Genomic DNA, 13228 nt, shown 5'->3' with positions numbered 1-13228 from the left:
GCTAACCAGGGTTCGTGCGCGTCAGGCTAAATCAGGCTAAGTCAGGCTAAATCAGTTTTTTTGAAAAAAGTTGGAAAACGTCAGGCTAAATCAGTTTTTTATTTTAAAAACTTGAGAATCCCAGTTTTTCTCATTTCAAATGCTTGAAAATTTTTGATTAAAAAAATTTAGAAATCTTTTTAAGATCAAATTGAGATATAAATTTATTTCTAAATAAAGATTTAGTTATTAAAGACAAAATAAGTCAGTATTTGTAAAAATATATTCTTAAAACCTTTTGTTGAATCTCTAAAAAAATTTTAAGAATCTTCATTATTTTGTTTTTAGTAGATTATATACGTCATAATTATGAAAATTTATAAAAAAATACAGTTTAAACATTACAGTTTAGTTCAACAACTTAGCTGTTTGTTTGAATTTGTTTACATCAGCTATGTTTTTCAGAGCTTAGTTGATTAAACTGTTTTAATTTCTAATTCAAAGGCTTTTTACCAAATACTTTTTAAGTTAAAACTCTTAGCAGTTTATTCATATATTTTACTGTTTGTTTAAAGTTATTAGAGATATTCACAACACTAAAACTTAGCTTTAAGATATAAGTACTAAGTTTTGTGGGAGTACAAATTTTAGGTATAATTCATTTTTCTATACAAGAACAAAATATTTAAGGTTTTTTTTAGTTTAAGTATAAGCCTTTTAAATCTGATATGACATCAACAATCACTATATTTATTTAGAGTTTAGGATTTATAATTATGTATCAATTTTAAGTACTAGCCAAAATGCTATAACAATTTTTTTTTTACTTATTTTTAATACTCTTGTAAGCATTTCATTTTAAACTTTAATAAAACATGACAATACACGTTGTTTTATCATAAATCTTCTGTTAATAATGTTTTTACTTAGTGCTTAATTAAATTGAAAAATTGTGTTAAGTAATATATATTAAATTTTTACACTAGTAATAGATTAGATATAACACGTATTTTAAAACTTATCACTGAATTTGTTATGTTAAGGGCATGGGGGTCAATCACCTATTTCACAATTTAGTCTTATTTTATTGAGTTGTAACTAAGCTATATGTTGCTTTCAGCAGATTTTTAAAGCTCAAAATGTTTGAGATAAAGCTGGTTGAAATCGAAGACTACAATAGTACTAATCAAGACCCCCTCAATACCTAAAATGACTTCTAAAGGGGATTTTCCTTACTTTTAAAAAATGTCAGGCTAAATTGGTCTCAGTCAGGCTAAATGAAAAAAATTTTGCGCACGAACCCTGGCTAACATTGAATACGTTGTAACACTTAATTTTAATAAAAACTGATAAATAAAGCAGTTAGTTATTAACAATCCACATCAAGTGTTTCTCAAAGTGTGCACTCGTGAACATAATACGCATATAAACTATTTTACTAAGTAGTTTGTAACTTGAAAAAATGCTTAAAAAATAATTTGTTAACAAACGATTAAATTTATATTTTTGATTAGTTAATAATAAATATAGATAAAAAAATTATCTATGTTTTTTTAAAAGCTCTGATAACTCGATAAACTATTAAAAAAATACATAACTTATTTTTAAAATAAATTAGCTTAAATATTGTAACAGAAAAAGATTATAAGCTCCTCTTATTTTTACATGCTATCGTTTCGCACGTTTTTGAAATACTTGTTAATGTTAACACGTTAGTATGTTATGAAACTTGTAAAAATACTTATTTATGTAATATGAAACTTGTATATATATTACTACACGGGTTAATAAATTCGTTCATCATTTTTTTTATCTGTTTAGTTTTCTTTTTACTGATTTGTAAAATCATACTTGTAGAAATTTAAAATATTTTCAGGACCATCAGTAGCTTTAATCGATGTTTTGTATGGTTTATTTACGGCATCTTTGACTTTAGATTTTACTATACTGATCAGAACTTAAGTTATACCTTAAAAAAATAGACTTGTGAAAAATTGCATGAAGTCTTATAAAATTGTTTGAAATAAGATAACTATTGAAAATAAAACAATTTAAAAACACTACTTATTTCTTAAATTAAATGAACTTTGAGAGTGAATACACATAAGAAAATAAAATATTTAGTTTATACTACGTTAGTTAAAAATAAAATTGTTTCTTAATGCCGGAGTCCAACATTGTACAATATAATATAATGCAAGTTTTAACTTTCATAAGTATTTAAATTAGTTTTTGCATTTATTAGTTTGTTAAGCTTCATAATTATAAGTAGTTGGTCACAATATAATTCTACATTTTAAAATATCTAAAATTACTAAATACCGACACTTCAAAAGATTTAATGGATTAAGAAGCTTGCTAAACACACAAAGTATAATTAAAACTTTAATTTGATTAGTTTATACAATTGTCTGCTCGGGGGGCCTGGCAGCCCCGACGGAACAGATACTGCCTTTGAGTCACTTGAGATCATCTCAATATACTCTTACAATATTAGAGTATTAGACAATATTAAAATGTCAATATATGATGAATATGAATATCATTAATGGGAATCAATAACAAATACTAATAATAATATGAACATTTAACAGGATCTAATAATTCTAAATAGTTATATATTAATACAGAAAACTTAAACTAGCCCTAATATACTAAATAAATGTCTAATATATTATAAACAACTACTTTTTACTAAATTTTATTATTAAACAAATTAGAAATGTAAGCTTGCAATTAAAGAAAATCAAGAAAGATAGCAGTCAACAATAGGTTACAACAAGTTCTCTGAAGCCATATCATGTTACTCTCAAAACATATCATGTAACTCTCAAGCCCTATCATTAAACTCTGAAGACATAAAACCTGCCTTCAAAAACAACAAATTATATCTATGTCTTAATTATTACGTCATATCTTTTAATTTTAGCGTTCTTAGAAATATATAACTATTTAGTACTTTTTCGAATAATAGCCTAACATTACACAATATTATAATTATTTAAATTAAAACATAACTAAAATAAGAACGCAAGTCTCAAGTGCATTTTACAAAAACGAATCCTAGCCTTATCAGCCTATTTAGCTATTTAAATAATTGTTCAATGATAAATTTTTAAAATTTTATTACAATACAATGTTTCACTCGTTTAAAAAAACGAGATCTTCAGTTGTTTAAAATCTGTAAAAATTTATGTGATAACAACTTGTTATCACATAAATTTTTACAGATTTTAAACAACTGAAGATCTCGTTTTTTTTAAACGAGTGAAACATTGTATTGTAATAAAATTTTAAAAATTTATCATTGAATCATTCTCCTTTTTAAGTCGAGAACTTTGATTGCAACCTTTAAAGCAAAAAGTACGCAATTTAAATAATTGTAAGTATTTTTTGTTTTTAAAGTGAAATAAATTTTAAGAACATTTAAATATTTTTTTAATAGTCAATTACCATTTTTTATGTTGCTTACTTTTATTATTAAGCAGAGCCTAAATGGAAGTTTTCTAATTTATTTCTGCCTGCGAAGGACTTCTCTTAGTATATATGGTATCTTAATTAAAAAAGCTACCGAGCTTTGTCTATAGTTTTCTTATAACTTATTTATAATTTCAAATAAATAACTTTTATAAGTACTCTTCCCCTTCAATTCACACTTTGAAGTGCCTAAGGTACGTACTCAAAGGGTGCTTACTGTATTAAGTTCTATTTTATTTTTTTTACTCAATTTAATCTTAATTACTATTAACTACAAAGTATTGATCGTCTTTATCATAAGCTACATGCAAAAGTTACACTTCGTGCTAAAGTGCCACTACTTGCTAAATTGACTCTCCGTGCTAAAGTGTTGCTGTGCTATTCTGACACTTACCCATAATTTTTAGTCTACAAAGGTATTCATATACTTCATGTCTTGGTATACTTAAGTTATTGATACTAGTAGTCATAATTAAATACTTACTTGTTTAGTTATTTGATGCTACTTTCCACAAGACAGACAGTTTGAGTAATGTATCTATTATAGAAAATAACCACAAAACACTATTATAAAAACTCTATTTAAAAAAAAAAATATTTTTATATTTATAATACAAAACAACAACTGATATTCGATTTTTTCGCTATATTTTTTACGCATTTAGCGTTTCATCAGAACAATAATAACGTTAACAGCAACATTTTTTAAACAATTACAAAAAAATATTACATGACCTGTCAAAAAAAATTGAATAGCTTCTGTAAAAACAACTTCTGTACAAATTACCTTTTTTCTTGTCTGTTCTTATTTGTAGTTTTCTTTTGTTGCTATTTTTGTGGTTGTTTAGTACTTTTTGTTCTTTTAAAATACATATTTTGGTTGTAAAGACAGGGTTGCTGTCTTTTCTTTTATTTAGCGATGACTCTTTTTTTAATTTGTTAAGTTTTTGTATTTTTTTATACTGCAAAAATTACATGATTTGTTCTTTTTCGGTTTTATTTTAGTGCTGAAGATTATTTCCTATTTTAAATTATAGTCTTTGCTTGCGTCTTTTAGTTCCCATATGTACTATGATAAATCAGTGTTATGTCTTTTTGTTCTATTATTAAAGCTTGCCTTACGATTACTGTATCTATTTTCGAATGTTGTGATTGTTAAACCCACGTAAAATTTTGTTATTTTATTTGTTTTTATTGTAGCCCGGTAAATTATATTGTGTTGTAGGCAGTTTGTAATGTGTTTGTTTATTAAATTTAAGAATTCCTTGCCTATTTTAGTGCCTACAGTGAGGGAAAAAGGTAGAATGAAATAAATAATCTTATTTTTCGTTGCTTTTATGTTGTTTTATTTGCTTTTTGGTGTGTTAAATTGAATTTTCCGTTGGCGGATTTGAAGGCTGATTTTTAATTGTGTTTTATACGGTTAAATGATTCTTGGTTACTTGGTAAACTGTTTAGTCTTTCGTTTATAGTTATAGGTAATTGTTTTAATATTTGCATAGGGTGGTTTGATTGGTTACTCACATATACGATATCTGAATTCGGTTTTCTAAATGGGATGTATGTTTTCTTGGTTAGGTAATATATTATTGTCTCTATGTCTAGAAAATCTGTTTGAATTAGGCCTGCGTCTATCGTTATTTTGAAACCCCATTTATTAAGTTACTTCTATAAAATCTTGATAAAAAATTAAATTCAAACTAAAAATACTTTAAAACTTTAACTAATGTTAATTATATGAAATTTAAATATAAATCATAAAGACTTAAAATAAATAAAGTATTACTTAAACAAAATTGTTAATAGTTGTTTGATGTTGCTCCGCTTGGTTTGAAACATAACCTCTGTTATGTAATAAATTACATTTTGAAACATTACTGTTTTTTTTTAATTTAAAAGCATTTTTATATTAGATATCTGAACTTTGCTTATTGTATTGCCAAAGAGAGTTAGTTACAGATTAATATTGTTTATAAGCTGTAAAGAAGTGTGTTAGAACTGGGGTTAAGTTTAACATATTTTAGTATAGTTCAGCGTAAAATTATAACTTTTAATCTTTCAACGTTGCAACAAGAGTGACATATTTTAACTAAAATGAGATAATAAAAGTTTTTCTCTTAAAAGTTTAAGTAGCTTATTAAGCATAAATAATTTTAATGAAACTTATCTAAATTAAGGATGAACATTTTTCTAGTCGGAGGGTCAGAATTACTAGAAAAGTTCTTTCGCGGGCTGGACTCAATGAAAAAATCCTCGCGTAATTTTGAAAGTTTATACTCTTTATGTTAAAAAGTTCCTTGAAATATCAACTTTTTCTGAAATACAAATTAGTAAATACTTATACATATATATATATATATATGTTGGTCAAGCTAAAAAACATTTTGTAGGTCAGATATACTACTTTGAGGGTCGGATTAAGGCTGTGCTTTGCAATCTAAATAAAATTACGTTTTATATTACTCTAAAACAGGTTTGCCTCAGTGAGCGATGTTTGTTATCTGGGAGCAAAAAATAAGTGAATAAATGACTTGAAAAAAGTTAACTTTTAACACCGGAGGCGATTATATAAAAAAATAAGATACCCTACTAAAATGAATCAATAACTAAATATTATTTGAAATTATAAGTGTTTTCATAATTTTAAAATTATAATTTTAACTATACTGTTAATATGATCCTAATATAGGCTAATTTGTTTTAGCATTGCTTAAAAGTATGAGTGATTTAATAAGCGTGCTTATTATATAAAACTTGTATTTGACTGCCTAGATTTTTTAATGAAACAGCATTAAATTATTTTATTTATTACACACATGGTGAAAATGTTTATTTTTTTAAATAACTATATCTAAGTCGCCAAAACGATATACAAATAATACATGGCAATAAAACCTTGAAAATTTAAATTACAACAATACTGGTTCTTAAATTTCAAATTCCTAAAATTTAAATTAATAAAAACAAATTATAAAGTTATCTTCCTTTATTGTACCAAGATATGTTTCTGTGTGTTAAAGGATTAACACACTTCAACTTAGTTCTGTAAAAAAAAAAAAATTGTAAATATTAAGTTGTGACAATTTGATTCCAACATTTAAAACTACGCCAACTCAAATTAAGACTATTCAAATTCTGACAATACAACTAAGACTTTAGAATTATATTTTTAACCAATAAGGACTTTATTGGTTTTTATGTTTTATGTCTTAACTACGTGGTCTCCAGTAACTTACTGACTGCTATACTTACGAGAAGTAAATAATATACTAACAGTATAAGTTACAAAACTATTTCCTAAGTTATGAATAAAACACACTTTGAATAAATGCAATTTTATTTATTTTCAATAATAATTCTTAGTTCTGAAGAAAGAAACTATTAAATCACGACACAAATAAAATCTATAAAAAGTATCAACAAAGTTACATAAATACTAACATCAACTCCGCGATGTAGACGTTTTCTCGAAACAAGTTAATGAAACGTCTTTCAATAAGTCAACTAACTTTAACGCTTATTTGAAAGACAAACGCCGATATATACTCGTCGGAATGAAATTAACTCCTTGAAATAATAAAAATGTTTGTTTTTAATACTGGAAGCACGTCACGAAATCTGCGTAGACAGTTTACAACATCCGCTTTAAAATACGAAAATGAGATGTTAATATCATTACATTGTTTCTTTTTAAATTTTCAATTTTAACGTTTAAAGCCTGGGTTTAAATAATTTAAATCATTAAAATCCTACTTAACTTTAAACTTTTTATAATTGTTAAAAGGGGAGGGGGGTCAAAAAAAAAGTAAGAAAAAGAAACTGTATAACTTATTATCTCAAAAATTACATAATTTACAAAAATTAAGATAAGACACAACATAAAGACAAAGTAAGTAACAATGATAGTCATTTAGTTGTCCTCAGGCTTCTTATCCTTGGGGTTCTTGTCCTTGTGCCTGTTGTCCTCGGGCATCTTCTATTCCGGCGTTTCTCTTCCGATTTCTTCTTCTACGGTGGTTTATTTAGCAGGAACGAATTGTTTTAATTCGCTTGTTCTTCTCTAAACTTTAAATTCAAAAATTCATCGAAATCACTTTTTGACATAGAAAAAATTCATCTTTTCATTGGCCATCATTGTAGTATTCATTTCAAAAATACGCGGTTCAAAAAAAAAAAGTTGAGATATTCTTTCAAGAAAGTTTAGTAAAAACTACTATGTTATTATGCCAAAAGACAATAACGAAACTGTCAGTATTTACTTTCAAACCCATTTTTTTATACAAAACAAAACAAAAATTAAGCATTTAAAGATGCATTAAAAGAAAATTAATAGTTTAAAAAACATGAAAAACTTTAATTTTGTTTTTAACTTAGAAAAACATATGTTCTTAATATTCAACTCGCAAACTTTAATAAATAAAACAGAAAACATTTTCTTTAAAGTATTTTACAAAACAATAAGTACTATTTTCATGCACAAACTTTTATAGGATTCAAGTATAAAGTATTTCTTTATAAAGTGACACAAAACTTATGCATTGTAGAAGTTTATAAAGAGTAAAATTTAGCGAGTGCTTTTTTTCGATCGTTAACAGTCAAAACTAAATGGGAGTTGAAAGTACTTTTAAATTCAAAATTTATAGGAAAAGTTTAATACGAGTTGAATTTTGAAGCTTTAAACTTGAACTTGATTATTTTACGAGCAAAAAGTCTGGTAATTTAATTTTGTTTTAAAGTTAGAGAAAAAAAGTAGTTACTAAAATTTTAATGCAAAAAATAGGCATATGAAACTTTTCTATTTTATAATTGCTATTTGATAGCTTTTAATAATTAGTTCAATTGCTAAACTTTAATTTATAATATAAAAAGCTTCATAACACATCATTAAAAGTAAAAAAGCAATAAACTTTACAATTCAGAAATTGTATCAGAAAAGAATACAAAATAAATACACTTAATAGTTTCTTTCATTTTAACTTCTTAAAAAAATTACCTGAGTTTAAAAAATATTAAAATAGATGTTCATGTTAATAAAAAATTACAATTTTTTACCTTTATTAAAATCCGTTTCGTTAGTTTTGTGAAAATACTTATATTTTATCTTCAAAAGGCTTTATGATAAATGTTAAAAGTTTTAGACCTGCTATTAGTAATTCTGACTCTTTTTTATTCTGTGTTATAATTTCTTTTTTGTCAAAGGAATTAAGTACTGCCAAATTGTTTTTCTCTTTAGCTAATATGTTGCTTGATACGCTAGTTTGTGATTTTGTTTTTGAAGAATTGTAATAGCCTGAGTCTTGTTTATAATTTTTAAGCTGCACTGTTGGCACTTGATATTTTGGCTTGCTATCATACTTTTTATTGTAACTGATATTTTTCTGCTGTTGTTTCTGATGTTTTTCTTTGATAAGTTTACCTTGTTTTGCTTTAAAAGCAAAAGCTTGCTTATAAGCTCTACTAGCTTTTATTTTCTGCTGTTGGAAGTCACTCGAATGATGGTTTGCGTCAAATATTTTTTGTTTAAATTTTTGGTTGTAGTTTGAATTCTTATCTACAGCATACTTAGACCCTTGAACTGTTTTACCATTAGGACCTGTCACGTTTGCGGCTTCTGACATGTTATTTTTACCTACAACAATATCAAACTGGACTTTTTCTCCTTGTGCAAGAGACCTTAAGAATTTGTTAGGGTTGTTTTTGGCGATAGCTGTATAATGAACAAAAATATCGCTTTTCCGATCATCACGTTGAATAAAACCGTAACCTTTGCGAACATTAAACCATACTACTTGACCAGTTACTCCAACTGCTATAGTGTTTTTGATTACCTGAGCTTTTTCTTTGGTTGTTTGAAACTCTTTGCTTGTATTAGATGTTTTTGTAGGTAAGTGTTGATGACATGACAAACACTGTGCTATGTTAACATTATTACTACTATTCCCATTGTATGATTTTCTTGGTTTAAAACTATCTCTATCTTGGTTATGTTGACGATAATTGTAATTATGATTAATACCATTATCTCTTAAATAAAAATTTTGTTGATTATTACGACAAACTCGCTTATGGTAATTTATTTTAGACTTATAATGATTTTGCTCATACTGCTGTAGTCTATCGTAATTAACTTGCTTAGGTATTAATGCGTTTTCTTTATAAGCATTCCATATGGTTTGTCCTTTTCTTTTAAAAACTTCTAAGCTTTCATCAAAATAATCCCTAATCTTATCTTTAATCGAAAAGGGCATTAAGTATGCAAGAAAAAACTTAATTCTGTCCTGCTCTGGACATTTGGCCCAACTCACGGCTGTAGCAAATATTTTATTAAAGTTTGTACAATCATCCCAAATTGGAATTTTATCTAAAATTTCAGCTAACTGATTGTCCCTATTAATAAAAAAGTTTCTCAAAGAACTGTAATTTCTTTCACCTCGTTCTGTCATTTTATAATAGTCTGACAACTCTTCTCTCGGCCAAAACCCAGTTAAAAATTTATACTTTTCTGTATTACTAGAAATATTTTCATTTAACATTTCCTCCTCGAAAAAACTAATAATATCACGAGGGTTTCTTACAAAGTCTAACCTTTTAAACTTTTTACTTAGTCTTTGCGCCTTAAATGTGTCGCTAAAAATGTTTAAATTATTTTGATTACTTTTTTCGTAATCATCGTAAAAAGGTTCGCGTTTTTCTAGCATCGCACGTTCGTAATGTGGTGATCTAGACTGCTTTAATCTATTATTTAACTTTTTAATTTTGTTTTGCAAAATTCTTAACTCTCCTTCATTTGTTAGCTGCTTAAATTCGCTTGATTTTCTAAATTGTTGTTGAATGCTGTTTGACGGATAAAATTCAGCATTATCATTCATCATCTCTGCTTGATGAGAATTATTAAGATTGATATCGTCATTGTTGTTTGTGTGCATTTATTCTGTTGACTGCTTAAAGATTCCTTACCAGAAGATTCAAGGTTCTTAATAGACACTGCGTGGTTTCCACTTTAACTAATTCGGACTTACTTTCGAGCTAGTTTAATATAGTTACAAACTTATTCCTAAGTTATGAATAAAACACACTTTGAATAAATGCAATTTTATTTATTTTCAATAATAATTCTTAGTTCTGAAGAAAGAAACTATTAAATCACGACACAAATAAAATCTATAAAAAGTATCAACAAAGTTACATAAATACTAACATCAACTCCGCGATGTAGACGTTTTCTCGAAACAAGTTAATGAAACGTCTTTCAATAAGTCAACTAACTTTAACGCTTATTTGAAAGACAAACGCCGATATATACTCGTCGGAATGAAATTAACTCCTTGAAATAATAAAAATGTTTGTTTTTAATACTGGAAGCACGTCACGAAATCTGCGTAGACAGTTTACAACATCCGCTTTAAAATACGAAAATGAGATGTTAATATCATTACATATTAACACATAATTTCCAACTTTTAAATTCCCGGTCAAATTTAAAGTACATTTTCTAAAAAATTATTGTGAAAACTTGACACAAACAATGTAAAAATAAGATAGATGTTTAAAATTTTACCACATTGATTGCGAACTTACGTAGTCTATTTCAAGACGCTTTATCTTGAAATGTATTATTGGTCAATGGTCAGCCTGCTGATCTTTAACTTAAAATTATAAAACATAAAAGTTTAACTGAAATAAATATTTAAGAATATAAATTATTATTCAAATAAGTTTTGTTATGCATATCAATCAAAACAAAAATACTTTAAATTTCTAGTTTAACTTCAACAAACAATTGAAATTTTGTCTTGTATAATGCAGATATATAGCTTCAGATTAGATGTTAAAAACTTAAACGCAAAAACAAAAACTAAATGACAAAAGATTATTCGAAAATATATTTAGTTTTCTAAAGCGGCTTAAATTTACTCGGTTACTTATTTCATATACGTTATAACATTAAATCAGTGTTTTTGCAAAAATGTGTTGCAAAAAAATCATTATAACAACATTTTTACTAATGTACTGTAATCAAATTTATAGTTTTTTGAAAAATTTACTTATAGATATAGTCAAGACTTAACGTTTAATAAAACCTCTTTCTTATGGATTTACACACCATATAATTACTTAAACTAAAATAAATTATTAAAAAAACTTTTATACAAAAAATTTACCTTTGTTTAAATAAAAAAATATAAAACAGAACAATATTATTGATTTAGCAGTGAGTTTAGTTGAAAAACTATATAGTGTCTGTAAATAGACATCTGTATAGAAACATAAACTTTTACAACAATATTTCATTTCTAGCTAATAAATATAAATACTTATTTAGCAACCTTACACAATACTACCAACAAAAACATAACAAGACATATATCAACAATTGATGTGTGACCAATATCATCTGAACCTATCAAAGTAATAAATATTTACATTTTTAGTTGATATAAATTTTATAAGCATTAAAAGCATATATACCCTTATGCTACATATCAATAAATTGTTTACACGATTAAATTGTTTAGCAAAACATCACTCAGTTCAACCTGGGACCTTTCAGAACAAGGCTTTTCTCTTTTAAGCTATTTATTTTTTTAATGTTCACTGGACAGCTTACAGTCCTAATAAGCTAGAACTTTTGTCTTTGTTTATTATCCAATATTGATATAAAAAGTTTTTTAAAGATGATTTTGTTAAGTGGAAATGTATTTTATCTTTAACCACAAGTTACCAATTTAATAACTGATTTTTTTTTTACGAAAGAAAGCTCATTGAAAACAAATCAGTAGTTAATATTATTTATTAACCCTTAGGTTTTCTTTATTCTAGCTACACCTTTAATCTATACACATCAAATAAAACTATTATAACTTAAAATTCCCTAACCACACTATTACCACCGGAACTTTTTCTTTTATTAGTATTGAAAGTTAATTGCCCATATGATGGACCTAAGCATCAAAACCTAGGCCACATAAACAGAAAAACACATAAGGAAAAAATCAAAAGTAAAAATAACACAAAAGTTTAATTCTTAAAACAAAGGTAAAAACATATTTTGATATAATATATATAGAATTTATAGATTAACAAAAATGCAAAATTTTTAATTACAAACTTTTACCTAATAAATACATTGACTAACAACAAAAAATAATCTAAAGCCCCAAGAAAAAAAACAATAGAACATCTAATTAATAGCGTCGATTATGCAAACAACTATGATTTATCGAAATTTAACTTTATTAACAATCGTAAAAATTCAATTGATTTGATTAGATTAGAAGCAATCTCAATGTTTTTAAATAAACCTGAATTATGTAAACAGAAAGAGTTTGACTATAAGGTTTTTTTATTTATTTAAAAGTGTCTTTGGTTATTTGATATACTTGTAACTTACAAGTTGTAAGTGTCTTTGTTTGTTTTAACCATTTTGTTTTGTAATTTAAAATGTTTATTTTTGCGTAAATTACTATTTTACATTAACTTAGAGTTTTTGTTAATTGGTTTTTTTAAAGCAACCTTATTGATTACTGAAGAAGTTTTCTAAAGTTTATTGTTTTTAGTTACAAAAAACTATTGTTTTATGTTTTATGAAAATGTATTAAAACGTTTATGAAACAACATTGAATTGTCATTTATATAGGTAAAAAAAAATAATAATGATTTTTTCTTAAATAATAATTAATAATATCATAAATTTACTAAACATATTACTAAACAAAACATAAAGATTAAATAAAAACATATATTTACTTAAAAGACAGATCAAAATTTAATC

This window comes from Thalia democratica, chromosome 4, assembly GCF_965202585.1.
Source record: "Thalia democratica chromosome 4, ktThaDemo2.hap1.1, whole genome shotgun sequence".
Taxonomy (NCBI): domain Eukaryota; kingdom Metazoa; phylum Chordata; class Thaliacea; order Salpida; family Salpidae; genus Thalia; species Thalia democratica.
This window is presented reverse-complemented; position numbering follows the sequence as displayed.